Source organism: Muntiacus reevesi, chromosome 16 (assembly GCF_963930625.1).
Source record: "Muntiacus reevesi chromosome 16, mMunRee1.1, whole genome shotgun sequence".
Classification (NCBI taxonomy): domain Eukaryota; kingdom Metazoa; phylum Chordata; class Mammalia; order Artiodactyla; family Cervidae; genus Muntiacus; species Muntiacus reevesi.
Window position 1 is genome coordinate 56085171 of NC_089264.1, and position 27489 is coordinate 56112659.

At 48.5% G+C, this 27489-nt stretch overlaps 1 protein-coding gene and 1 long non-coding RNA gene across 14 annotated transcripts in view; one reads left to right on the forward strand and one right to left on the reverse strand.

The window, feature by feature from the left end:
* The window catches only part of APBB2 (amyloid beta precursor protein binding family B member 2), a 357434-nt gene that overhangs the window by 15480 nt on the left and 314465 nt on the right, over positions 1 to 27489 (reverse strand). Inside the window, exon 1 of one of the 12 annotated variants that reach the window (XM_065907608.1) lies at positions 18634 to 18773. The exons of 10 other annotated variants lie outside the window; for them this stretch is intronic. The gene's annotated coding sequence lies outside the window, so the exon portion shown is untranslated. Of the gene's footprint in view, positions 1 to 5780; positions 5930 to 18633; positions 18774 to 27489 lie in introns of those variants that run through there. One more of the 12 variants, XM_065907607.1, reaches the window with a different exon arrangement.
* LOC136148132 (uncharacterized) lies at positions 5999 to 8992 on the forward strand. 2 transcript variants are annotated; one of them, XR_010659439.1, is made up of 2 exons: positions 5999 to 6722; positions 8505 to 8992. It is a non-coding gene; the product is annotated as an uncharacterized lncRNA (long non-coding RNA). The 2 variants fall into 2 exon arrangements; XR_010659438.1 differs by having other exon boundaries at positions 8513 to 8992.

Below are 27489 nucleotides of genomic sequence, written 5' to 3' on the forward strand. Positions count from 1 at the left end.
AAATCTGTTGGTAATTTAACCTCCCAAGAGAAAACAAGTTCCCTCGTCTCTTCCCAGTGGAGGGGTCAGGAGATTTGCATGTCTCCCTAAAAGTCACCCTAAAAGAGCAAAAAGCCCCAAGAATGAAGATTTGTAAGAACTCACTTTCAGACCTGGAGCGCAGACAAGTTGGACAACTTCCTTCTTGTGGGTGAAATATACAGCTGAGCTAATCTCATCATTGTTCAGAATGAAATCCAAATACCTATTAACTGGTTGTTGTAAAATCTTGCCTTTTCAGCACCTGATTTCTGAAGACGGCTGCAGCTATAGACAACACAACGACCCTCCCAAGACATTCCGGCCCCAACTCCCAGAGCCTGTGACTAGGCGACCTCACAGAGAGGACTCTGCACGTGGGACTGAGGGAAGGTGCTGAGTTGGGGCTGTGACCCTGGGTTACCTGGGTGGCCTGACACGCTTCCAAGGGAAAGAGGAGGCACTTGCCTCACAGAGGGAATTATCAATAAAAGAACAGGCACCAGGGCTACAAGCCAAGGCAGGCAGGCAGCCTCTGAAACCTGGGAAAGTGGGAAGGCTTCTCTACAGGGAAGACAGCCCTGCTGACACCATGATTTTTCGCCTCTAAGACCAGATTTCTGATCTCCAGAACTATTAAGAGAATAAACCTGTGTGACTTTAAGCCACGAAGTTTGTGGTAATTTATTATGGCAGCAATATAGAACTAATACACTTGCCAGTAGGCTTTACATTCTAACCAGACTGTGATACGGTATAAGAACTACATTTAAAAGTAACACTCAGTTCACTTCCACAAACACCTCTGAGCCACTATGACACAGACAGACAAGGCGCTGGCCTCGGCAGCCAGTTCAGTGAGAGATGCTCAGTGAGATCTCGGCTGCATCTCTAAGCACAAGGAGCTCCCCAGGGTGAGCGGGCAGCGATGGTTCAAGGAACACTCGGAGGAGCGTGAGCAAAGGCACACGGGTGAGCAAGCCCACGGAGGGTCCGGAAGACCTCCCAGTCCGAGGCAGGACCCCGGCACTGCGGTGAGGGTCCGTGGCTGCAGGGAGGTCGGACCATGTCCTGGCAGGAATCTGGCTCTTACTCTGAGCCACCAAGTCTGTCATATGACACGTGACCCCACCTGACGTGTGTTTTAAAACGTTCCTTCTGGTAGAACAAAGTGGGTCACGGGAAGGTGGAGGAGACAGGTGGGTAAGGGGCACTGGAAGGGTCCTGCAGGGCTGCTGGGTGTTGGGAGCCGAGGGGCAGAGTCCGGAGCAGCCCTGGAGTCCCTGCTGGGACAGCTGAGCGCCCGCGCGCTGGGGATGGGAGGGAAGGATCTGGGGAAGGAGGCCGGCGAGCTCCGGGTTGGACAGGACGCGTGTGGGGTTTGGGGGACCGCCGATCAGGGGGACGCTCAGTCCCTGAGCTGGGCCAGGTCTGGAGCTGGGCGGGGGGAGTGGGGGGGTGCGGGCGGCTGGAGACGGAGGAGGAGGTGAAAGCGAAGGGAGTAGGAAAACACAAAACAAGGCCTGGGCCCCGGAGGAGAGGCATCTGAAGGCCTGTCTGAGGCCAAGGGCCCAGTGAAAGGATGAAAAAAGGAGTGCTGGGGGGGAGGAACGCCCAGGACAGGCTGGCTCCAAGGACACAGAGGAAGGGGTTTCAGAAGAAGCCCCCAGGGCCACAGAGGCTGAGCAGCAGGCCCCTCAGTCTCAGCGCCACGGACGTCTGTGGTGGCCTCGGCCTCTCGGGCCAGCCCCTGGAGAGTAGTGTTTGGGTCCCAGCTTCAGCGTGAAGCAGCTGGGAGAACACAGTGCATTGCCTTTCCTTCTCCTTTCTTAAACTTCTCACTCTGGAGCTTCTCAAATACACATTAGAGCAGACGTACACCCAGTTTCACGCTGACTCAGACATGGCCTGACTCAGCCTTTCAGGCGTTTTTTCTGATCAGTGCTATGATCCTAAAAGTCCTTAGGCCCGTATGTAATAGCACCTTAACATTTTCTAGAGCTTCTGCTGTATCCTGAGGGGACAAGATATTGCTTTAATTGCCAACCTCCATGGCTACAGGATTGCTGATCAATCAGCCCAGCACCACGGATGGGGTTTGGCAGGGCGGGGCTCCGGGAGCTGGGGGTTGTCGGGCCCTGACCCTGGGAGCGTGCGCTCAGCCGGCTGTAGCACACTGCAGGAGCTTCCTCCCTGCGGCCCGCGGTGTCTCCCCCGTCCCCGACTTTGCCTCTCAGAGCCCCCCGCGGCACTCGGGCTGCAGCTACCGGGGGTCACAGCCCCGAGAGTGTTGCAGCTCAGAGCTGAGATAGGCTCGGATGAGCTTCCGTGTCCCTCTGCTCCCTGCCCCACCCCCGGCTCATGCCTCCTCCAGGGCCTTGGCGTGGTCACCCACAAAACCGCACATCTGGCTCAGATGACCCCCGAGGCCCAGTCACCACAGGCCGTCTTTTCTAACGCATCCTCCGAGATGCCTGCCTATCTGAGACACTGGGTGTGATGCTGAGCAGCAAGCGCCACTCCTGTCCTTTGCTGCAGCTCTCCTGGAGTGAGGAAACGTCTGCTAGAGAGGTGCGGGTCCCCTCTGGAGTTTCGCCTCGCCTATTTCCCGCAGTCAGGGGATCACTGCATTTCCTCCATCAACCAGGAAGTGGAAGGGTCACAGCTGTGTCTCCTCCTTAAAGTGTAACAGAAGGGAACACCAGGAATCAGCTGCTTTCACCGTTAGTTGGAAACTCGTGTGTTTCCAACTCTTTTTGTTCCTTTACTTTTGCTCCCCAGTAATGACTCCCCCAGCGGATCAGCGGTGAGTTCCGTCAGGGAAAAATGTCAGTGCTAAGACATCTTACACAACAGCCTCAAACTTCTGCATGGCCAAGGGAAAGGACAGAAGAGCGCTTTTATTGTCCTCAGCTGAGCAGCATTTTAACCGCCCTGCAGGGGGCTTAATCCATCTGTGTAGAATGAATGAATCAAGGATTCTTTATTCAAGGGTTCTATTAAAAACCTGCCAAGACAGAACTGCTCACCCTTTCCCTAAATCCCTCCCCTCGCAACTCTTAATAAATGAAAACTGGCTTATGCCTTACCCCTCGTCTAAAGGAATGTAAGAGGCTTTTACAGACCTCTTAGTGGTTGGTTACACAGGCTAACGTCTCTTCCCTCCGACAGCAACGCAGACAGCGGGTACTTAGAATGTATCAGTGGTAAAAACCTCACTTACTTAACAGATCAGGAGGCCCTCCACTTCTGGGACACTCCCACAAACCAACACAGATTTTCTCTTAATGATGAATGAAAACTTGCCTCCCCACACGTGTGCCTATGGGCCTGGGCTCTGCTTCCCGGACGGCCCTCGTCCCGCACGCGACAGCCCGGACGCGTCTGGCAGCAGCTCTCTCCTCTCCTTTCTGTTAGATTCCCTGCCAGCCTCTCGCTAAATCTTTCCTGTTAGCCCTCCTGACGAAGTCTCCACAGTTTGGTTGCTCAGGTCAAATACACGTTATGTCTGACACACGCTGGCACATGGAGGACATAGATTAATATTTGTTGTTGTTATAAATGAGGAAAAAGAAGTAAAAAGAAAAAAAAAGTCCTCTTTGAAATACAGTCTCCTACAGTCTCCTTATCCACAAAGGACATTTTAATAAATCCTTGCAGAGGTATAGGAATATAATAACACTTGCTGAAATGTCCCTAAGACCCTCTGCTCCCAGCTTATCTTTCTGCAGAGGTGATAAGCGAAAAGAGTTGTTACCACTGCAGAGGACAGGTCCCACTTGCAAACAAGGACAAGAGGGCAGCAAGGAGATTTGGTCCAAACATCCCATCTCCAGCCCTTTAGGACAAGGGGCTTTCTCGCTTCATCTCACCTGCAAAGGGCCGAAAAGAAGGAGTCCTGCTTTCAAGGCTGCCTGCCCTTCTGTGCCTGACGTCTCTTATTTTCTTACTGCACTTTGAAACTATTGTTTTGGGGGCTTGGGGAAAGGAAGGGAAGGAAAGGGGATGAGAAATGCCTTCCTCCTAAATGGCTAATTAATCCAGAAGGTTACACATACATATTGGCTACACACGCGTTCGAGCCACTTTGCTTTTTCTTATTTCACCCAGTGGCACACACTGCAGTGTGTAATGCAGGCATTACTAATTTCACAAAGCTCAGGCTCCGATTTGGTAAACTCAACTTTCTTTGCAAGCTTAAGAAGATGCTAAGTTTGTAAACTCTGGAAGGGGCATTCTAGCAGCTCATCACCTGCGTAAACACACATTCTCCACAGGGAATCCTTTCATGAGCCACACAGGCTGCGTACACAGCAAATCCGAAAAGCGACTGCCTGCAAATAACTACTACAGGGGGTGTGGGCAAACCAGCTTGTAGCCCTCTCTAGAACGGCCTTTGCTGTTAATATTCAGAGCAACTGGTTCCCAGAGAGGAGCCCTGAATAAACTCAGAGGGTAGGACCTACCAAACACGTGAACACATTCTCACCACGGGCTCCCACAAGACTTGGTGGGGACTTTAGACCAGGGAGCTGGTGTCCAAACCCACGGCCCTCATCCTCCAAAACCCCCACCGCCTCCAGGGGCCAGGGCCGTCTCAGAAGGAGTGAGAAAGTCAACCCAGCTCCCCCAGTCTCCTAAGCATGCCCTCCGGGAGCCGGACCGTGGAAATGTCACCAGCCAGCCTGTGCAGTCGCCCTCCCCTCGGGCCGCTGAGCGATGACCGCAGCTCATCCTCAAGGAGGAAGCGGCCGCGGGTGGGGCCCAGCCTCTCCCCGCCTCCTCCCGAGGGGGCACCTGGGACGGGCTCCAGCTGGGGTCTCTTCACCTTGCCGAGCAGCACTGACTGTTATTCTTTCAACAGGGAAAATCCCCAAAGGTTCCCTTCCATCAAAAACGGAGCTTTTATGAAGCTATAGAGCTAAGAGTCGGACACAGCCGAGCAGCTCCACTTTCACTTTTCACTTTCACTCACTGGAGAAGGCAACGGCAACCCACTCCAGTGCTCTTGCCGGGAGAATCCCAGGGACGGGGGAGCCTGGAGGGCTGCCGTCCATGGGGTCGCACAGAGTCGGACACGACTGAAGCGACTTGGCAGCAGCAGCAGAGCTGAGGACTCATGGGGCTTAAAAGCCCCCAATCAGCCAACGGTCAGGCTGACATTCAGAGTACTGAAAATACACACATCTGAGGTACAAATACTTTTCATTGGAGGTACAGCCTTTCTGTCGTTATGTTCTTCTAGTTGTGAGAAGAGAGGAGAAGAACTCCATATATTTTAGCTAATAATCTAGACTGAAATTGAGTCAGTCCTTCTGGCTATTGTCCTAGAGTCAAACCTTACCAACAAAGCTCTATAGAGGAGTCCTGACCAGCCAGTCCTAGCATTAGATCTCCACAAAGCACGAAAAGCCTCCTCACACCACCTGGTGCCTAGCCTGGTGTTTCTATCGTGTCTTCTCCCCGCACGCTGGCTAGATTCTGCTCAGCCCGCGGTGAGAGGGACCCAGTCACGGCTCTGCCCATCACCTCCCCCAGACAGGGTCAAGCAGCAGAGGCTCGTGGACCCAGAGGCACTTCCACACTGTTTTGAACGCAGGACACATAACAATGATGATGAGAAAAAGTTAACACAAAAGTTCCGCCTTGCAAAGACAGCGATGGCTGTGATGAAGGCGACAGGGCCATGAGGAAAGCAAATGAGCTTCGCTAGACGCTGGAGACAGCACGAAGAGGGGGAGAAGTGAAGATCGGCCGGTTACCTCTCTCTGAATCCGGGCAGGCATGAGGGAACAGAGCAGAAACAACACGTTAGCGTTCACACGGCATCCGGTAAACAACACAGTCCCGTTAACATCGACGCTAAGCGCTGGCATCCCATCTTATTTCCCAGCTTGGCTGTAATTAATAGCCCCTTGGTGCTTATTTTAGCTGAACTCCCTCACACAGAAGCGTGTATTTTGAGCCACTTCAGGATGGAGCCAAAAGATGCCAGCTGAGTTGACAGAGGCTCGTATCAACCGAGGGAGGTAATCAAGCCTGAAATATCACAGTGAAACACGGGAGACCGTTTGCAGAGAACAGCAGCAGAGTGCTCATCTTCTTCCAGCTCCACCTGCGCCCGATAAAAAACATGGAAACGATGACGTGGCAACAGGCTGACCTGCTCTGCTAGCACTTCCGACACTTCATTAGCAGAGCTACAGCGTCACAATCCAGGGCTTTTCCCAGGACTGCACCCAGAGAGGGCGACCAAGCAGGAGAGGCGAAGGCGGAGCAGCAGGCCAAGGGCAGAGGCGGGACGCGGCCCGGCCAGGAAGTGAGCTCAAGGGTGAGGAGACAGGTTTGTGCCGGGGAGAGAGGGAACGGAACGTGGAGAGCAGCCGGCGGCAACCTGGGGCTTGGGGCTGAGCGCTTTGAGTTCCACCCCCGGAGCTGTTCTGAGCCTCCACGGGGACCCTGATGAAGCCACGAAACCTCCCGACCCAGCGTGCTCACCACCTGTCTGGTCTGGGCACAGCCGGTGTGAAGGGGCCCGAGGGCAGAGCCCCACGCCGGCCACAGGCAGGTTGACACGTGACCAAGCTGAAGAGGCTGGATAACAGACAGAGAGGACAGCCAGATGCCCGCCTCCGCAGGGGCCCTGAGCCAGGGTCACGGAGCGGCCAGCAGGACCCTGAGGAGATGGGAGCTGAAATCAGAAGGTGAGAGGCAGCGGGGTACGGTCCCTGGGCAGAAAGGCGGGGCTGTCCACCTGATTCTGAACAGAGACTGTGGCATCTCATTCAACGGGGGTGGGGAAGCAAACAAGCCAAGTCACAGATACACGGTCTTACAGGAAAAGCCACACAAAAGTTTGAGTGTGAATTTTAATATATACATGGCCAAATATCCGAAACAGCTTAACATCCAAGCCATCACCTCTGATCTGGAGATGGGATTACAGAGGAATGTATTTAATGTAGTCATTTGAATATTATGCAATAAGAACATATAACTTTTGTAACACAAATCCGTAAGCATCTGCCTCAACACCTGAGAAAAGCATGGTGGGACGCACACTCTAGGTCTCAGGTAGCCACACTGCGGGGCGTGGGATGACCAGTCAGGAGCAGCCACCGGACGGCCGTCTACTAGGGCTGGCCCTGAGCTGCCCTGCCAGCAACCTGCCGAGGTAAGCCCCACGCTCTCCCGATAGAAAGGGGAACGGGCTGAGAGAGGTCAAGGGGCCTGGCCAAGGTCACAGCAGGACTGGTGAGGTCAGCATCTGACTGCGGGCCTGCAGGACTCAGTTCTGGCCTTCTGAGAATGCAGCTAAGACACAGGCCCCACGCCTCCTCACGGTCCTGCAGAACCGCCTCATGGCCTGTCTCCCGAATGAACCACAGGTTACCATGCACAAGTGCTCAAAGCGGGGCAAATGGTTTTGCAACTGGGGTTTTAGGTAAACAGAGGAGAAATATCCCCCCTCCGCCCCCTTGTGGCCTGTGAACTTCTGCAGGGAGAGAAGGCAGCTGAAAATTCCCAAGAGAAGCCCTTTAGCTAAGTGAGTGGTCAGAGCTATGTTCAAATCCTGCTGGGGACTTGCCCTCTCTTCTTCCTGGGCTTCCTCTCTGTGACCCTCGGGACCTGCTTCCTAGTCAGTGAAAAAGGGACAAGGACGCCTGGCTCAGGGTAATCGCGAGAACCCAGTTCAGTGAGATGCTGTGTGCAAAGAACGTCTGCTATGTCACAAGTGGAACAGACTGTATCGCCACGGTTATCGTCACCAGGTCATCTGACGGTGTCATGATCCAGCTGCATGGGGCTGGGCAGCGACTGAGACAAAACAGGTTCCAAGGCAGGGAGGTCACTTGGGGGTAAATCTGCGGTCTCTCCTCGGATCTGCTTCACCACCTACCACAGCATGGGGCTACCTCCCCTGCCCCTCTGCACTGCCCCCATCAAAGCCAATGTCTGCAGGCAACTTAGCTCCTCAGCAAAGGAGCCAAAGGTCTGGCTTCTAGTCCCGGCTTGAGCAAACACTGGGCAAGTCACTTAATCTGAATCCTGGGTTTTTCATCTAAGGCAGACAAGGACAATGGAGAGCGAAGAGGCTAAGGCCTTCACCTGAGGGCAAACAGTGAATAAATGCCAGGGACAGGAAAATGTGAACTCTCCCAATATTCAGATTTTTAGGATTCAAGTGCTTTGACTCTTACTACAAAGATGCACGGGCAGCATTTCCTTGACTAACTTTTCCAGGTACTTTTGGTTCTTGATAAAAAGTTTATGCCTAGTATATGGATTATGCTTAAGTAACCTTAAGTCTAGACACCCAAGGATGCAATCTGTTTCTTTTGGGTATATTATTGGTGCCTTGGCTATTTAAAATCAGAATTATTCCTAGTGGTTCACTTAATGAGATACATCTATATGTACCTACTATGATTTTCCCTTGAAGGCAGGACTCAGAAAAATGACACTGTGAGCTTCTATTATTTGAGGTTGATAGACACTGCTTGACCTAAGGGTTGAAGAGAGAACCAGCCGTAACTGGGGACACTTCACAGCGATCTTTGAAATGTCATGCAAAAAATGCAGACGAGTCCGGGCAGCAGCTGCTTCACCAGCTCCACACCGTGCCATGTGCCGGGGAAGAAACATCAGCCCAAAGCTGGGCTTCTGTGTGAGACGTGCCATTCTGAGAGCGGGAAGGGCTAAATTTAGAGTCAGGCGTAAGCTCACTCCCCCTTCTCACAGTACAAGATGCCAGTGGGAAGAATTCAACCCCAGGATCAGTTCCACACCAGCCACACAGACGAACGCTGCCTGATCAAGGCTCTCGGTGACGGTTTCTTGGGAAAATGAATGGAGTAGGTAATTGGCAAGGTTTTCATTTAAAAAAGCCTGAAATAGCAGAACTACTTGGCATGTGTAACTGGGCATCCAAATGAATAGAAAATTCCTAAAAGAAGAAAAAAAAAAAAACAAACAGCATGGCAGAATCACAATGTCTACTCTAGCTTTTGGAAGAAGACGGATCTCCCCAGCTCAGCCACCTACTTCTTATGCAGCGCACACTGTCCGTGCTCCACAAACCGAGCACGTGAAGCAAAGGCTTGCCAGGGGGCTTCTCGGTCCGTGTCTGCAGAACTCGCTGCTTCGTGCCACTTTCCGATGCTCGTCTTTCGTCACCGAGAGTCTTCTGAGCCATTTGAGCGCCAGCACAGACCAGCATTAGCCACACGGCAATGAAGTAAAGACACAAAACTTCGTGTCATGAAAACTCTCGTGCCAACTCCTGAAGCTAACACTTTCCCTTTTCCTCCAGCTCCAGGCTTCTTGTCCCTGATGTTTACTCACTACTTGCCCTCCGTCAAGGCCCCAAGCTTCTTGGTTCTTCAGTTTTCTCATCTGTGAAACGGGAGCAATACTGGTAACTCACCTCCTAAGGTATTCGTGCTGGAGGGACGGCGTGTGTTAATCAGTGTCAGACCCACGGTGGGACGGCCCGCAGTGTGGACATGACATGTACACCGCCCGGTGTGCTTACCAGTTGAGGGGGAGGAGGGGAGGAAGATCTGCCAAGGGGAAGGTTCCTAACCTGTTTTGGATCATGAAACCTTTGAACTCTGATGAAAACATTCCAGAAAGAAATGTCTACAGGCCCCCACTTTGACACACCATCTCAGGGGGGTGGGAGGAAAGTTCAATAACCCCCGAAACTCATTCATAGACCCGTTTAGAATCCACATGCTGCAGGTGAACGATCTCTGAACTGAATTCTAAATTTATGCAAATTCACCATCTGGTGTCTTCGAAGTTTCAGGCAATCCAGCTCAGGGAAAGCCTCTCCTTCCCAAGACCAAACGGGAACAGAATACCTCTGAAAAGTGTACCTTCCTCTGCAAAACGAGCTCCCTTCCCAGCACCACGCAGCCTGTTAGCTGTTGACTGGCAGACACAGGAGCTAACGCTCCAACTGGAAAAAGTGTGAAGCTGAGGATCTAAAGTGATTTAAGAGTATTGAAATTCAAGGCACATTTTTCTAAACAAAGGACTTTCTCATGCCACTAGAGAGAAGACACAATAGTTACCAGTCAGCTTACTAATGAGGCAAAAAAGGATATTTGAGAGTAACCAGGAAATGAGAAATTTTTTAAAGTCCATCTTTGAAGGGAGCAAGAATTAATGAGCATCTGCTTGCATCTGTGCTGTATTACAATTAAAAAACAAAACAAAACACAACCACCTTGCTTCTCTGAATATCTGAGCAAAAAGAGAACACACATACTTACGTTTAGTTCTCAAGTGAGACATAATCCATGCCATGTTCAAGATATAAAGTTTAGGGCACAATCAAAGGATAAAACTAATGTAAAATATACATGAATTGTAAAGCCATGGGCTGGCTTCCTTCCTGAAAGGAGAGATGGTAAACAAAAGCAAAACAGTTGATTTTGTTTTTTGAGACAAAACAAAACCATAAATCCCCTGTCAAAGTTCAAGAACAAGGGACTCTCTGGGGGAAGATGACCGCTCCCTACACCAGGCAAGTGGTTTTCATGCAATAAGCGCCATGAGGGCACCCACCACCGGCTGGTACAGACCAGGCTCTGAGTTAAAACCACGAGGGAGGAGAAGGAAATGGCAACCCACTCCAGTATTCTTGCCTGGAAAAGTCCATGGACAGAGGAGCCTGGCGGGCTCCAGTCCATGGGTTTACATGACTGAGCATGTGTGCACGAGGGTGGAGGGAGATGGGTTGGTAGCAATAAAGTGGTAGAACTAAAAAAAAAAAAAAAAAAAAACCACGAGGGACTTCCCCGGCAGTCCAGTGGTCAGGACTCCACACTTTCACTTCGGGGTTCCATCACTGGTCAGAGAATCGGGAGACCGCAGAGCCGCAAGGCGTGGCCAACACGCACGCACAAAAGCCCAGAAATGAACCACGGTGAGCCTGTGGGTGAGTTCCTTTCAGTTCCATGCACCCAGCCTCATCGAGGGCCTCTTGCGAGGAAGGTACATTCTTAAACCTGTTTCTAAACTTTCCAGAGGTTTTAGCGAGAGTGTCAGTCGCTCAGTCATGTCCAACTCTTTGTAACCCTGTGGACCGTAGCCCGCCAGGCTCCTCCGTCCACGGGATTTCTCAGGCAAGAACACTGGAGTGGGTTGCCATTTCCTTCTCCAGGGGAATCTTTCCAACTCAGGGACCAAACCTGGGTCTCCTGCATTGCAGGCAGATTCTTTACCGTCTGAGCCACCAGGGATAGGCTTTAGTTCAGTTCAGTTCAGTCGCTCAGTCGTGTCTGACCCTTTGCGACCCCATGAACCACAGCAAGCTAGGCCTCCCTGTCCATCACCAACGTCCAGAGTCCACCCAAGCCCATTTCCATCGAGTCAGTGATGCCATCCAACCATCTCATCCTCTGCCGTCCCCTTCTCCTCCTGCCCTCAATCTTTCCCAGCATCAGGGTCTTTTCCAATGAGTCAGCTCTTCACAACAGGTGGCCAAAGTATTAGGGCTATACTTATATAGACAATCCCAATTCCTTTGTGCAGACAGAGGGAATACTAGTATGTCTGTCTGTCTGCTCAGTTATGCCCGACTCTTTGAGATCACATGGACTGTAAGCAGGCGGGCTCCTCTGTTGGAACACTAGTATAGATAACACAAAAAGCCGAGACATTCTACCGTCATTTGAATTTTGGAAACTTATTGTAGATACAAGTATCCCTGATGCTCTGTAAACTCAATAATACCTACATAAAAATAGACACCGACACTAGGATGATTGATTGCTAAAAGCAAATAACACTAGTGGTTCCCACATTATTCACCTTGCCACGCAGCAGGCTCTGTTTTCCGTGCACATCATCACCAGGCCATACAATAACCCTTCATGGGAGCCTCACGACTCTCCTTTTATAAGAGACTCTGAGGTTCCAAACCCACACAGCGACAAAAGTGGTGGACCCACAAATGGAGAACAGGTTGACCCGGCCGGTCTCGTCTTCGCTCTGTGTTTGGGGGTGGGGGGCGCCTGGCACCTGAGCCTGCCTGCCTCCCAATGAATGGGCCCTCCCCCGGATCCCACCGCTTGATGAAGAAAGACGGCCTCAGTTCTCCGATCCTGTCTCCAACGTTGTTGGAGCTTTGGTTCCGCCTCAACTGGACCTGGTAACAGAAATTAAGTGCTGTGCTTGGTCTAAATAACTTTCCAGGGCAAAGGCTGAGAGTTTCCTTCTTTACGCACCAGACGCTTATTTATCCTGTCGCTCCCCTGCTCTGCCCCAGCCCCCAGCCCACCCCATCTGTCTCTCTGACCTCACCTCCTGCCTCTTCCGTAGCTGCGGGGCTCTGGCTCACCCTGTCCACAAACACACCTGCTTTTGGAGCCTCTGTGCTCACCGTTCCTGCTGCCTGGACACTCAGTCCCCTAGATCTCCCACCAAGGACTTCTTATCATCATCACCTGGAGAAGACCCCTCCAGACCACCCAGTCACCGCCAACTCTCAATGCATCTAAAACTACCCTGCTTGTTTGTTTACTGTCTGTCCTTCCTTCCCCCCGACAAAAAGGTAAAATCTGTGTTCACGGGGAACTTTTCTGCCTTGCTCACTCACCACCTGGGTAAGTGTTCACTCATCACTGCCTGGCACATAACAAGTAATCAAATATTTCTGAATCAATAAGTAGTGTAAACAAAGGTCTTTCCCCCTTATCCCTGATCACGCTGATAAAGGAATAATGCTGTGAATAATAGGGACTTGGCTGGATTTTTCTCCTGCTATTGTTTATTACAGTTGTTGCTTTAAAAATGGCTTTAGTTCACATTCAGTTCTCATGTCATCTGAAACAATGTTAATAAAACATATATTTTATCTGAATGGGCAGAAGGCGAGTTCTGAGATTATTAATCTCTTGTGACTGAATATGAAAGCAAAGCAAATCTACACCCTGATCATCTCCACAGAAAGTGTTTCCAGAGCCCCTAACTAGATTCCTTCTTCGGAACATTTGTCTAAATGATACACGCCTCCTCTGCTCCTAAGGAAATCAATATATAAATTTCCCTTGTATGTTGATTTCTATCAAGATTTACTGACTCCCCAGATAACTGTCTTCATATTTGTATTCTTTGAGAAATAAACTTTTGTTTATCATTTACAGAAAAGACCCCAGACAAGGCATTTCCATGCATGCTGAGGCAGAAGAAGGATGCAGAGCTGGGCTACACACACAGACACACACACACACACACACAGACACACACACACACAGACACACACACACACACACACACACACACACACACACACACACACACACACACACACACAGCAGGAGTTAACTTCTTGATACAATTTGAAAGAAGACACACCTTTCCGATTTGGTAAGGTTACTTTTTACACACGGCTAGCCTCCTTACAGCTAGCATCTTTTTTCTTTTCCCTCAAATATGGTAAGTCTTTAAAAAAAACAAAACCACAATCCCATCATGGCGGCATCCTATTTTTACTGTGAGTTTACCTCTCTTTTATTGTCCATATGTCTTTATACTTGATGAATAGAATTAACATGCCTTCATCCAGAAGAAGCTCAAGTGTGGGCTGGGGGATGTCTGAATGATGGTCTGTCACAGAGGTACTCCTACCAGCCAGACCTGTTCAGGAATGCTCTCTGGAGACTGGTTTTCAGAATACCATAAAGCTGTCCAAAGGTGACCAAGCCTTCTTGCTTCCAAAGGACAAGGTCTGTATTTCAGTCACCACTGTGGTTTCCACTCAGGTCATTTAAGTCAGGGGTCGCAAACGATGGCTTGAGGATCACAGTCCATCCGTTCCCTGCCTGCTCTTACGGACAGTGTCACTGACCACAACTGCACTCCTTCACTCCTATTGTCAACAGCTGCTTCGGAGCCACCAGGATAGAGCTGAGGGGCTGCAACAGGAACCACAGACCCCCCGAAGATTTAATACCTTTCACAGAACAAGTCAGGGACCCCACTGTAGTTGTCAGCCTGATTCAGGGGTGCAACACACAACATGGACAAACAGTGAGACTAGGACCAGTTCAGTAACTTTGCAGAGCCTAGTGCAAAATGAAAACGCAAAGCTCGGCCTGCATGAAAAATATTATGAATTTCAAGGTGGTAACAGCAGAGAAGTAAACCAAGTGTGTGTTAAACCTGTGCAACTGGCTGAGACGCTGGAATAATCCTTGTTGCAGGCGATAAACTCCAGGGCCAGCTGGAAACTATTCCACCCTGAAGCAGGAGTAAGAGCTCTTTCAATTTGTAGTTTTAGAGCCAGAATGCCTTTTGCTCAACTAAAATCTTACATGGATGCCCAGAATGAGAACCAGAATCAACACGGGTCTCTGCTCCAGCCACTTTATTTTGAAAGAAACACTAGCAGGCTATGACTCTGCTTAGAATGTTTTTCCATTTTGGGGGGTGGGGTGGGGTTGGGTAGATAAACAAAACACACTAGACTCCTTGGAAACAGCGTTTTCATGTAACCTGGCAAACAGATGCATGCTTTCACATGACAGAATCAGGTCAAATCAGCCCCAACTGTCAACTGTGTTCTCCGTAGCGGCTTTTCCTCTATCATAATTATTTCAACTGTCATAATTTATTCATCTCCAGACACGCTTACATGTTCTAGGGTAACCAGTCCAGGCTTCTAGAGCAGAAGGGGTGGCAGTCTCTACCACTTCTGCCCCTTTTCATCTGCCTAAAATTCTGACTGCAGAAAGAGTATTTTCTGCATCAAAATTTTGCAAACCCAAACCGAAGTTGGCTTCAAAACCAAAGTTAACTGACAAAGACATTGTAAGATTTCATGTTCACAAATCTGTAGCTAGAAAGAGGGGCCAAAAAAAAAAAAAAAAAAATCCCATCAGAGACCAAGTATTTCATTTCTCTACTTTTCAGGTACAAGGAAATGGCTTTCTAGCTCTCGGAAATGTAGTGAATTTCTTGAGCTATTAAAGAATTTTACTCTTGCTGAGTTTAAACAGATACAGAACTAAGCCTATTTACAACTGTGTATCTGTTGTCAGAAAGTCAGAGGATATTGGATATGAAACTAACAGCTTCAAATGTAATTATCAACAGTATCTTATCAATCTGGAAGCCCAGGCAGAGTAATTCCATACGGATTAAAGCTTAAACCTGCCTTCTTTCTTACTTGGATCCTTTATTTCTATGACAGAGCAAAGAAAATGCTCCAAGGTCTGACAGGCCACTGGAGGGTGAACTGTCCTGGACAAAAATGGCCAAATGCACTGTGGTCCTATAGGCAGCGCTGCTCATCCACACTGGAGAGACAGACGGAATAAGTCAAGGTCTTGGAATAACAGAAACTGAAAGTGAGTTGCTCATTGCTTAATTGTCTTTATACAGTCATTATTTTCCAACAGAGAAAAAACCCCCCAAAACAATGAATCTAAAAATCCAGCTGGGCCCTAGACGACTCTTCCTCCTGCACCTTCCACTGCCAACCGTGCTGGTCCCATCCCCACAAGCCGCTCCTCTCCATCCCCTGCTACAAGCCGCTGTCTCCTGGACCAGGACTCGCTAACTGAACCTTCAACTTCCATACCCCGTAACAGCACTCACTGGCATCTGTCTTTATGAAATAAGACAGATAATGGCACTCTCCTAGATACCACCTTTCAGAGGTTTCTCATGGAATTAAAAAGAAAATCCAGGGACTTCCCTGGTGGCCCAGTGACTGAAACTCTGCACCCCCGATGTAGGGCCCAGGTTCCAGTCCTGGTCGGGAAACTAGAGCCCGCCTGCCACAGTAACAGTGTGTGAGCCCCAATGAAAAGATCTCACATATCACAGCTAAGACCTGGCGCAGCCAAAATAAACTAAAAGACACATTTAAAAAAAAAGAAAATGGAAACCTTCAACGATAACCCAAAAGCCCTGTGTGATCCTGTCCCCCTGCCCCCAACCATCTCTTCCATCCAGCATGTATCTCTGGCCTTCCCACTCCAGCCTCCTGCCACACTGGACTCTCTCGTATCCGTGAACATGCTGAGCACCCCTGTTCTTCCTCCAGCTCCCCCCACACACCCGGCTTCTTCCCAGCTTTCGACTGAGCTCAAAGGTCACCTGCGAGGATGGGCTGCCTCCTGGGGCCTCCGGTCCCCATCGAGATACTCTCTCTGTTGCACTGTGCTGTTGATTTCACAGCACTTATCATAATCTGTGTCATCTTGCTTCCTGAATTGTTTTTCCAGCTTATATCCTGCCTGTTTGAACCCTGTCTGTCTCATTCCTTCATGTACCTCACGAGACACCTGGCACACAGATGTTCCACGTCTGCTGAAGGGCAAATTAATCTATAGATATTATTTAAATCTATCAAGTACATGTGATGATCACAGTTAAATCTTAAAAAACAATTCAATTATTTATGGAGAGCATTCTATCCTAGGCACTATGTTAAGGCCAGAGAAATTCAAAGGGCTAAGACTTTCTAAAAAACATTTATTTGTGTTTAAAACAGGCACTTGAAAAGAACAAGTTACATTACTATTTAGTATGTCTTCACATGATCCTAGGGATTTGTGAAAAAGCCTGAAAAGACAGACAAGTAAGAAAGTACATATTATCAGGACACTCTCCCAAATCCACAAAAAGTAGAGCAAGCTTGACAGGTGTTTTCCAACCGCACTCTAGGTCTCTAAACCTAGGAGCCACCTCGACACCTGGGAGACTGGGGCCAGATAAGAAGCTTTGCTCAGTCAGTGGTATAGAAAGAAATTCATTTCCCCGAGGAGCTGTCCAAAATGAAAGCTGCTGAGGTGAGACTAGGAGACCGCATGAACAATAGTTTTTGAAACAGCCTGGAATTACCACATCTTAAACGATGCCACTGTTCAAACTCTTTGAGAACTCAGCTCTGGCCCACCTTGCAGTCCCAGGCTCCTCTGAAAGGTATCCACGATCATGGCGAACAGGTTCAAGAAGACAGATTCCAGTGCACAACGACCCACTGCATGACCAATACCTTCACTCCTGGGACAGAGGGGACTTAGGTCCCACCCGTTCGTATCTACACCCTGGGCTCAGCTAACCTCCAGAGCAGCAGCCAGCAGCAACATCTTGGTTCACATCAGGGTCAATCCATCCACAGTGCTCCCAGGGATGCTCCAATTCGGAAGCCCGAAACGGGCTCTATGCTGGCACAGTACGAGCTCCAAAAAAGCAAGGAGGTACTTGGTGCATTTACCATTTCACCACTAGTGCCAAAGCCAAGCACACATCAAGTGTTTAACAAATACTTGTTAAATAAACTGTCTCCGTTGTTCAAAAGCCAGGGCTTGCTAGAATGACAGAAAAACTCATACATGAGCCAGCAGCTGTCAGAAAGATGGTGTTCCTGACCAAACCAGCCCAAAGCCCATGTCTTCACTCTGAGCCAAGTCCAAGAGCATCTTCTACGACGACAATGGCTGATCCCTTGCAGAAAGTCTTTCCCCTGTTAAGCTTGCTACACACATCTCACTTTGGACAACACAGCCATTGATAACTTAGAAAAATTACAGATGAAATTTACAAATAGAGATTTAAAGCTGTTCCCCTCACAATGCACTGTGTGTCTAACTTCTTAAGAAAGGCCTCAGGACACTTGTGTCCTGAAAGGCTTCACAAGGCAAATAACAACTCGAAGGCAGTCGCAAAGATTGGGAACTTCAAGGTGAAAACTTACAAGCTGCTTTTGTGTCAGAGTACGGCTGGAGGAGGAGCTGACTGCTCCATGACCTGAGAAAACCAGAAGGACAGCAACATGAGGAAGGCAGGCGGAACCCACCATTCATGACGCTAGTCAAAGCTGGGCTGCAGCTGCGGTTATAAAAAGAAAGAAAAGACTAATGGGACTGCCTTCTCACCGGCCTTCTCTCATCCAAAGCAGTAATGAAGATTCACAGCTAACACATTAATTGGGGAATCGATAGGCGCGCCTGGATCCGATATTGGTACAGGGAAATAGATAACAGAAAAGGCTCCGATTCCCTGAGAATCCAATTAAGTGTTGTGTGCAACACATAAATCACATTTTTCTTAAACAAACAAAAATCAACTTATTTTTGGTGCCAAAGCAAGCCCGTGATAAGTTGGCTGTTTTTCCGCATTTTGGGAATTTGAGACATTTTCCCACATGCAAGTCCAACAATATTGTAAGTCACACAACTAAAATTATTTCAAACTGCACAGTCTTTCTATACCCAAAGATACTGCTTTCCATGAAAAAATCGGATCACCAAGATCCTGCAGCATTTTTCACTCCTAATACAAACAAGAGGACATAAATGTGGACTCAGAGGTCACGCGAGATGAATGCACTCATTTACTCAGTCATAACACAACAGAAATCCCCAAAGCAGACCATCTCAACAGCTCGCCCCTGTCAGCTTCGTGCCACGCTCGTAAACTGCATCAAAAGACTCCTCCAGCTCCCCCTCATCCCATACAATCCTCATCCTGGCCTCCAGCAAGGCAGAGGCACCCGTCCCAGCCCTCCCGCCGCCCTCGACCGCGCCGAGCACTGCCTCTAGGACGGGAGCACGCAGCCTTTGTCCCGCGGGCCGGGTCTCCGGCGCTCACCTGCAGACAAAGGCGCGCCGCCCCGCGCTCACGGCCCTCGCCTGGGCTCCGGGGCGGCCCGGGGCTGGGCGCGGACGCCGCCCCCGCGCTGGGGCGAGACCGGCCGCGGGCGCTGGCCACCGCGGGGCGGTCCTCCCGGCGGCGGCAGCGCGGGCCCTCCCGGCTCAAGTTGAAGCGAGTGCCGTCCGCGCCTCCCGCGCCCGGCCCGCCCGCCCCGCCGCCCATTGGCTGCCCGGCAGGCCCGCGGCTGCCGGCGCCGCCCACCCGCTCCCCGCGCGGGCAGGCGCCCCGGGCAGGTGCCCCCGGCCTCCGGCGTCCGTCCCCCGGGGGCAGGCGCCCCGGGCAGGTGCCCCCGGCCTCCGGCGTCCGTCCCCCGGGGGCAGGCGCCCCGGGCAGGTGCCCCCGGCCTCCGGCGTCCGTCCCCCGGGGGCAGGCGCCCCGGGCAGGTGCCCTCGGCCTCAGGCGTCCGTCCCCCGGGGGCAGGCGCCCCGGGCAGGTGCCCCCGGCCTCCGGCGTCCGTCCCCCGGGGGCAGGCGCCCCGGGCAGGTGCCCTCGGCCTCCGGCGTCCGTCCCCCGGGGGCAGGCGCCCCGGGCAGGTGCTGCGTCAGCCCCCACCCCGACACAGCCCCATTCGACGCTGGGGGCTCCTCTCCCGGGACTTCCAGGACCTGGAAAATGCCTCCGGACCCCACCTCTCTGGAAAGTCGACATCCCGGGCCTGGGTTTCCGACTTTTTCGCAGATCTGCCTCATAGATGCCAGGGAGCGGGGCCGTACTGAACCCACAGTCAGAAAGCCTCTGCAATACCACAGCTAAGCAGAAACAAACTGCAGTTTGATCCACCAGGCAGCGAGTTTTGAACTGAGCAGAAAAGGTTTGTTTTTAAAAACAGATCCCCTGCCAATTTACAAGCAGCACTGACAGTGGTTAGTGCTTCCACATCGTCCTCATCCCGTGGTGCCTCTCTTAAGGCACCTCTTGTTCCCACCCCCCTTAAGATGCCTTTTGCTCACTGCTGATTAAAAGCCAAGATGACACTGGTACCCCAATGCTGCTGCTGCTAAGCCGCTTCAGTCGTGTCCGACTCTGTGCGACCCCACAGATGGCAGCCCGCCAGGCTCCTCTGTCCCTGGGATCCTCCAGGCAGGAATACTGGAGTGGGTTGCCATTTCCTTCTCCAATGCATGCATGCAGACAAAGTCGTGTCTAACTCCATGTGACCCCATGGACAGCAGCCCACCAGGCTCCTCTGTCCACGGAATTCTCCAGGCAAGAGTACTGGAGTGGGTTGCCATTTCCTTCTCCACGGTACTCCAATACTGTCATCTTTAACTGAGAGCTCCCCTCCCCCTACACATATGGAAGCAGAAAAGTGTGTTAAATAAGAGTGCTTGCCAGCTGCTGGCCAAAATACTAGTTTTGAAAGGAAAACCCAAGGTCTTTTACTGAGTGTGTTCTATATTTGTGCCTAAAGTATTTCCTCTCTCTGTTTCTGGGCAAGAATAAGTTATCTGATTGAGCAATTACAAAATGAAACAGGCAGGGAACATCAGCCATGGTTTCTGCCAGATTCAAAGTTCAATACACTCCTTTTGTAGGGAACAGAAAATATAAAAGAAACATGGAAAATCAAGGGAGTATGTAAGTGAAAGGGCTTGTCTGGGTTTAGTAAAACACTCCACAGATATACTAGAAACTCTTTAATGTTCCTGTTTTAAAAGAGGATTAAACATCTCACTCATTCAGCATTTATGAATTTCTAAGTGTCAAGCTTTGTACTGACAATCTTATATTAGGCTTTTCTGGTTAGCAGTTGTCTCCCAAGGGGAGCATGATTTAATTCATGGTGTATTCAATCTATGACCAGTAATACCTCAGTTACAAAGAAGAACTGTTTACAATGAGCTTCCGGCAAACACAACTGTTTGGAACACGGCCCATTTTAGAAGTTGAGGGGGTGGATTTAGTCTTGGGGTTCAGCAGTCAGAACTGGTCCCACCAAGTCTAGAAACATGAACCGACTTCACAGGACTGCACCTGTTACCCTGTCAGAGGACGCCCTTCCTGCCGTCCACGCAATTCTGGTCGGTGTGGTTACCTGCTTCTCTGCCTGCTGCCAACGGAAGCCACAAATCAGACAGGACTGCCAGGCGCGCACGGTGACAGCCCAGGGCCACAGCCGAGGGGCTGTGTGCTTAACAAGCCCTCCCTCTCTCCCTCCCGCTACCGTCTCAAGCCCCCTCCTCTCTCCTCCTTCACGGCCACCCCTTGGCGCCAGCCGCTGACTCCTCCTGCTGGGATGGTCACAACAGTCTTGGGTCTCTCTGTCTTCACTCTGGACCCAACTGGCCATTCTCACAGCAGCCACACACAGGACCCTTTAAACAGACAAGTCACAGATCTGAGCACCGATGCTCCTGCTTTCAAACCTTACAGTGCCTTTCCATCGACTGGAAATAAAGTCCATAATCACTTTCAGGGTCTCCAGGCTACTTGGAATCTGGTTCCTACTTCCTCTCTAGTCAGTGCTGCAACCACATTCCTTCCTCCTCCTATCTGCTCTGGCCTCTTCTCCTTCCAGTTTCCGGAACATGCTCAGCTACTTCCCACTTCAGGGTTTTTGCACCAGCCACCCCTTCTTCCTGAAATGCTCTTTGCTGCACTACTCACCTGGCTATGTGAGAGCTGGACTATAAAGAAAGCTGAACTCAGAAGAATTGATGCTTTTGAACTGTGGTGTTGGAGAAGACTCCCAAGAGTCCCTTGGACTGCAAGGAGATCCAACCAGTCCATCCTAAAGGAGATCAGTCCTGGGTATTCTTTGGAAGGACTGATACTGAAGATGAAACTCCAATACTTTGGCCACCTGATGCAAAGAACCAACTTATTGGAAAAGACCCTGATGCTGGGAAGGATTGAAAGTGGGAGGAGAAGGGGACGACAGAGGATGAGATGGTTGGATGGCATCACTGACTCAATAGACATGAGTATCGCTGATTCATGTCAATGTATGACAAAACCCACTGAAATGTTGTGAAGTAATTAGCCCCCAACTAATAAAAAAAATTTAAAATAAAATAAAATAAAATAAAACTGTAAAAAAAAAAAAAATAGACATGAGTCTGAGCAAGCTCTGGGAGTTGGTGATAGACTGGGAAGCCTGGCGTGCTGCAGTCCATGGGGTCGCAAAGAGTCGGATACGACTGAGTGACTGAACTGAATGTCATACCTGATGTGAGTGTTTTTGTTCCCCCAGGGGCCTTGGGTCAGACTAGGTAGTCTAACAGCGTGGCTTAGGGTCAGGGCTTTGGGTCATTGAGCATTAGTTCCACCTCTGGCTTAGTCACATGTGTGGTCAACCACACCCACGTGATGGGGCCCCCATAGGAATCCTGGACTCCAAGGCTTGGATGAACTCCCCCAGTTGGCAACGCTCCATGGACACTGTCACACACCAATGCTGGGGAAGCTATGCTGTCCACGACTCCACAGGGAGAGGACACGGAAGCGCCACGTGTGGGTCTCTTCTGGACTCGTCCTATGTGCCTCTTTTTGTGGCTGAGTTTAATTGTATCCTTTAGCTGTGAGTGAGTTCTGTGAATCATTATAGCAGACTACCAAACCTAAGAGTGGATTTGGGGACTGTTTTTCATTATATTTTCAGAAGCAAGCACACTTCCTGACACAAAGTGCTTAATACATTTAATAATGATAGAACTTAATAATTAATCTTTTTATGGGTACTTTTAAAACAAGGACACAATCAGCATGTGATGCCTTTATGATTTAAGGAATAAATTGTATTATCCATGTAACTCCTGCTTCTGAGTTGAGGTCCAGATCCAAAGTCGCCTCTCCCCTGAAGCCTCTGCCCACTCTCCAGGGCTTGCCATTCTCGCTGCTGTGTTTTCTGGCCCATAGCTCCACTTTCAGGGCTGTCAGTGGTAGGACAAAGCTTTGTTGTGAAGGACCTATGCTGGATCAACTCTGAGCCCCTAGCATTGGGCATGGTGCTTACACAGAACAGATATACAGAAGGTGTTTGCAAAATAAAGGCAGCTTTTTAAAAACAAGGGTTTGGTTTACTGAAAGACAGGTTCAGTTATCTGTGAAATTCTGGTACATATTACAGCTCATTCCCTGAAAAATAGGGTAGCTGTTACTGTAGTGACTGAATATCATAATGGTGTTCGACTCTATTATTTTTTCTTTCTAAAAATAAAAATGTTCCTCAAAATTATTATCCATGTTAAAACCTGACATGCTTTAAATAAAAATATGAAAGCAGATCACCAAACTTTTTAAAGTCATCTACCTCCCTAATTAGAATGAAATATCAGTTTATTTACATAATACATTAAGAACATTTTTTTGAAAGTCCAAGCACTAATCTTATTCTCCTCTGTACAAACCTAATTGGAAATTCAAACAGCACACCAATAACCTACAGTGTCTGCAAGTACCATAGAAAAATCAATTTTATTTCCTTCAGACCTGCATTTAAACTGGATAATAACTGCTATAATGTGCAACAGCCATAATCCAATTTCAATTTGTTTGATTAGATGAGTATAAACATTAAACAAGAAAGTCACGGGATTGTCATAACAGTGTTCACGCTGTTAACTCATAGAGCAAAGGATTTTAATTTGCTCCTGGAAAACATGCTGCTAGAAAATATATACATGTGATCTGAACAACCTTTAAATACTATCCACAAGGTCCTGACATTGCCTCACCCAAAGATAAAAGCAGCTTTGAGTTTGGAGGCCATGTGAAACTCCCCCTGAAGTTAGGATAAGGAAAGCTCTGAATGAGTCCTTGAACATTTGAGATTATATATAAACATCCCTTCCTATCAAAATGTGTAATCATTGAGGATATCAAAGCCGTACCCGTGTCAGTGGCCCTCAGATTATAATGTGCATAGTAAATTTTTAAATGAAGATGCCTGGGCTCACTCCAAGGGTGTGATCCAGAAGGTCTGGAGTGACCCTGCACTCTTTTCCCAGAATCCCAGGACTGGAGGCAGGTGGCCTGTGGACTGTACACTGAGAAACTGCTTTCAGAGAAGCGGGCAGGAACTCGGGCGGGTGAAGGCAGGCAGATGACCCCACGACGTGGTGCTAGAGCATTAGACTCTGTGTCCCCCTCGACTCCGAGCTGCTGGGAGCCCCGCGATGCCTTTTGTGGGTTTGCGCCTTTGGGGCCCACGCTGGCACTGAGCACTGACCAAATTGAGTTCATAGCAAACTGCAATGCACCCACCCTCACACCCATCTGGACATCAAGATGATTCACCAGGGGTGCACTCCTGAGGGTCACACGTGGTCCTAACAAGGTTATCAACAGAGCAGGTGTGAGATTTGGGCAGGATGGAAGCCTTTCAAACTTCAATGTGCAAATGCATCTCTGAGGATCTGTTAAAATGCCAATTCTGATTCAGTAGGTTTGGGGTGGGGCCTGAATGTCTAAAAAAAAGCTCCCAGGCGACTCTAATGCTCTAGTCCAAAGACTTCACTTTGAGTGGCAAGAACCCAGAGATAAATCAGCCAATGGCCACAGTGACCAAGAAACAGCAGAAAAGAATGCAACTTCAGATCTACAATGAACCCAGGCAACGAGAACCAAGAGTAATATCCCCCAACTTATTTAAAGGACAGGGTACTTGATGGCTGCTCTTGGAAGAACCTATAATGTGCATTTGTCAAAGAAAACCTCCACTGCTGCATGAAACATCAGACACACAGAAAGAAAACATTGGGGGAAAAATTATCATGCTCAATGGCCTGGAACCTTCCTGTCCCACTCTAAAAAATGCAAAGGCTATTTATAATAAATGTGTACAATAAAAATCTTTGTAAGAGGAAGACATTCCCAAGCCCTAGGTAGGGAGCATAGCCCATCTTCTCCATGCAATATTCAGCAGACAGAACCTCCCTCTAGACTGAAGGCCGTGGTCAACTTCTTGGCACTCAGTGGATTATAAAGAGACTTGACTTATCCCTCTTCCCCCGACCTCACCCAGCAGTCCTCATGTTCCCAACTGCTAGCGGTGGGAGCTGAGCATCAATCGTTACCTTGATGAATCAGGATCCTAACAGAAGCAGCACAACACTCAATTCTTACAAGGCATCTGTTCAACTGTCTCCCTTCTGAGCCCCCCTCTGGCTTGCTCTCTGGGCCACAGAGCTGCAAGGCGGTGCGGGGCGCTGACAGCTCGCTGACGGACACAGCTAGGCCGCCCTCTCGCTCGCTCGGCAGTGACACGAGGGGCCACGGGCAACGCCTGCTCTCTGCAATTTCCATGATTAAAATCAGAGAAAAATCACATTTGTGTTTTGCAATATAAACTCTACCTTAAATTGATATTAAATCCATGACAGGGAAGATGGGGGCAGGGTAAGAGGTCAGGGGGTGGTGGAGGGAAGCCAAGTTCTTGAAAGAAATTACATTTTCCTTCTCCTTGAGCCCACCACTGGTCTGGTTTACATCTCTACAGTTTTGTCTTTTAAAAAATCGCATCGATGTAATCATGTCATATATAGCCTGTGAATCTCGCTTTTCGCACTTAGCATAATTTTGGGGGAGGAGGATAAATTTTATTGTAAGACTCAACCTCTTTTCTCTAAAAAAATTTTTACCTCCAGTTTTATTGAGGTATAATTGACATCACTATGTAAGTTTAAAGTGTACAGGATAGTGACTTGACTTACATGCACCATGAAATGATCACCACAGGTTAACTGACTATTCATCATTTCATACAGATACAAAAGTACAGAGAGAAAATTTTTTCCTATGCTGATGATTCTTAGGATTTACTCCCTTAACAACTGTCATATATAGCATACAGCAGTGTTAATTATAGTGATCATGCCATACATCACATCCCTAGGACATATTATTCTTACAACTGGGAGCTTGCACCTTTTGACTGCCTTCATCCAATTCCCCTTCTCTGCACTCCCCCACCTCTGATCTCGTTTTTCTACCAGTCTATTTATTTCTGAAGTATTAATATGATCGCTCCTTCAAACTACCTTAGTACCTGCTACACAACATAGGCGACTGGATATTTCCATGTATTTCAAAATGATCACCAGGATAAGTCTAGTTATACTATGTCACCATACAAAGATATTACATAGTTATTGACCAATTATCCCCACACAGTACATTTCATACCCCTGATTGGTTTATTTTGCAACTGGAAGTTTGTACTTCTTAATCTCCTGCACCCACTTCTTTCCCACCCAACTCTTACCTCTGGCAGCACTTGTTTGTTCTCTATTTCTGTTTCGTTATGTTTGTTTCATTTTTTTAGATTCCATATGTAAGTGAAACCATATAGCATTTGTCTTTGACTTAGTTCACTCGGAATAAACTTTCTACATACATCCATGCTGTCACATAATGGCAAGATTTCATTTCTTTTTCATGACTAATATTCCATTGTATGCATATATATGCACACATCTTATTAATCCATGCATCTACTGATAGATACTTATGTTGCTTTGATACCTTGACTATTGTAAATAATGCTGCAATAAACAAAGGAGAGCATGTATCTTTTCTGACTAGTGTTTTTGTTTTCTTCAGATAAATACCCAGGAATGGAACTGCTAAATCATAGGTTAGTTCTATTTTTAATTTCTTCAGCAATCTCCATACTGTCTTCCATAGCTGCCACACCAATGTACATCCTCAGCAACAGTGCACAAGGGTTTCCTTTTCTCCACATTGTTGCCAACACTTGTTATTTGCTGTCTTTTTGATAACAGCCATCCTGACAGGTATGAACTGATACCTCATTGTGGTTTTGATTTGCATTTCCCTTATGATTAGTAATGTTGAGCATCTTTTCACACACTTGCTGGGCATTTATATGTCTTCTTTAGAGAAAGAGCAACTGAACTGAACTGAAAACTCCTTTATTTTAGTTTTCCAAAGTTCACAGATCTGTGCATCTCAGTGATCTTTAAAAATAATTAAGAGATTAAAAAACAGAACCACCTAATTTCTTGGTGGTTAAAAATCTCTATTCTTAGGCACTTGCTGTTGAGTCTGAATCCCAGAGAAGGGATCAAACAGGAGCTCACCCTGTTATTACCACTTCCAGAGCCACAAAGCAGAAAAAGAAAGAAGGTGGCATTTAACCCCTAATTTCTTAACCCTGACTCCTTCCTTCACCTCACTTTGCTCATCCCCCAAAGAGATATCAGATACATCAGGGAACTATGGAAAGTAAAGCAGATAAAATGTGCCAGCATTTTGATTCTCCAAAATTGAGTTTAAATGAAACCTCATTTATAATTGCTCATATTTGTTTTACCTTCTGCTCAACTGGAAATCCTTAATTGGGAAGGACTGTGGCATTTTGGGTCAATTTTGGTATATCATCTAGCATAGCTGCCCTTGTTTTTATAAATAAAAATAAAGCTTTATTGGAACATAGCCACACCCATTCATTTATATCTTCTCTATGGTTATTTCTGCCTAACAGGGGCAGAGTTAAGTAGTTGAGACAGAGACAGAATCCATACAACCTACTGTATTTATAGTCTGGCCTTTTATAGAAAAAGTTTGCCAAATCTTTTTTTTTTCTTTTTTTTTTTTTCTTTTTAATTTTATTTTATTAGTTGGAGGCCAATTACTTCACAACATTTCAGTGGGTTTTGTCATACATTGACAAGAATCAGCCATTGAGTTACACGTATTCCCCATCCCGATCCCCCCTCCCACCTCCCTCTCCACCCGACTCCTCCGGGTCCTCCCAGTGCACCAGGCCCGAGCACTCGTCTCATGCATCCCACCTGGGCTAGTGATCTGATTCACCATAGATAATATACA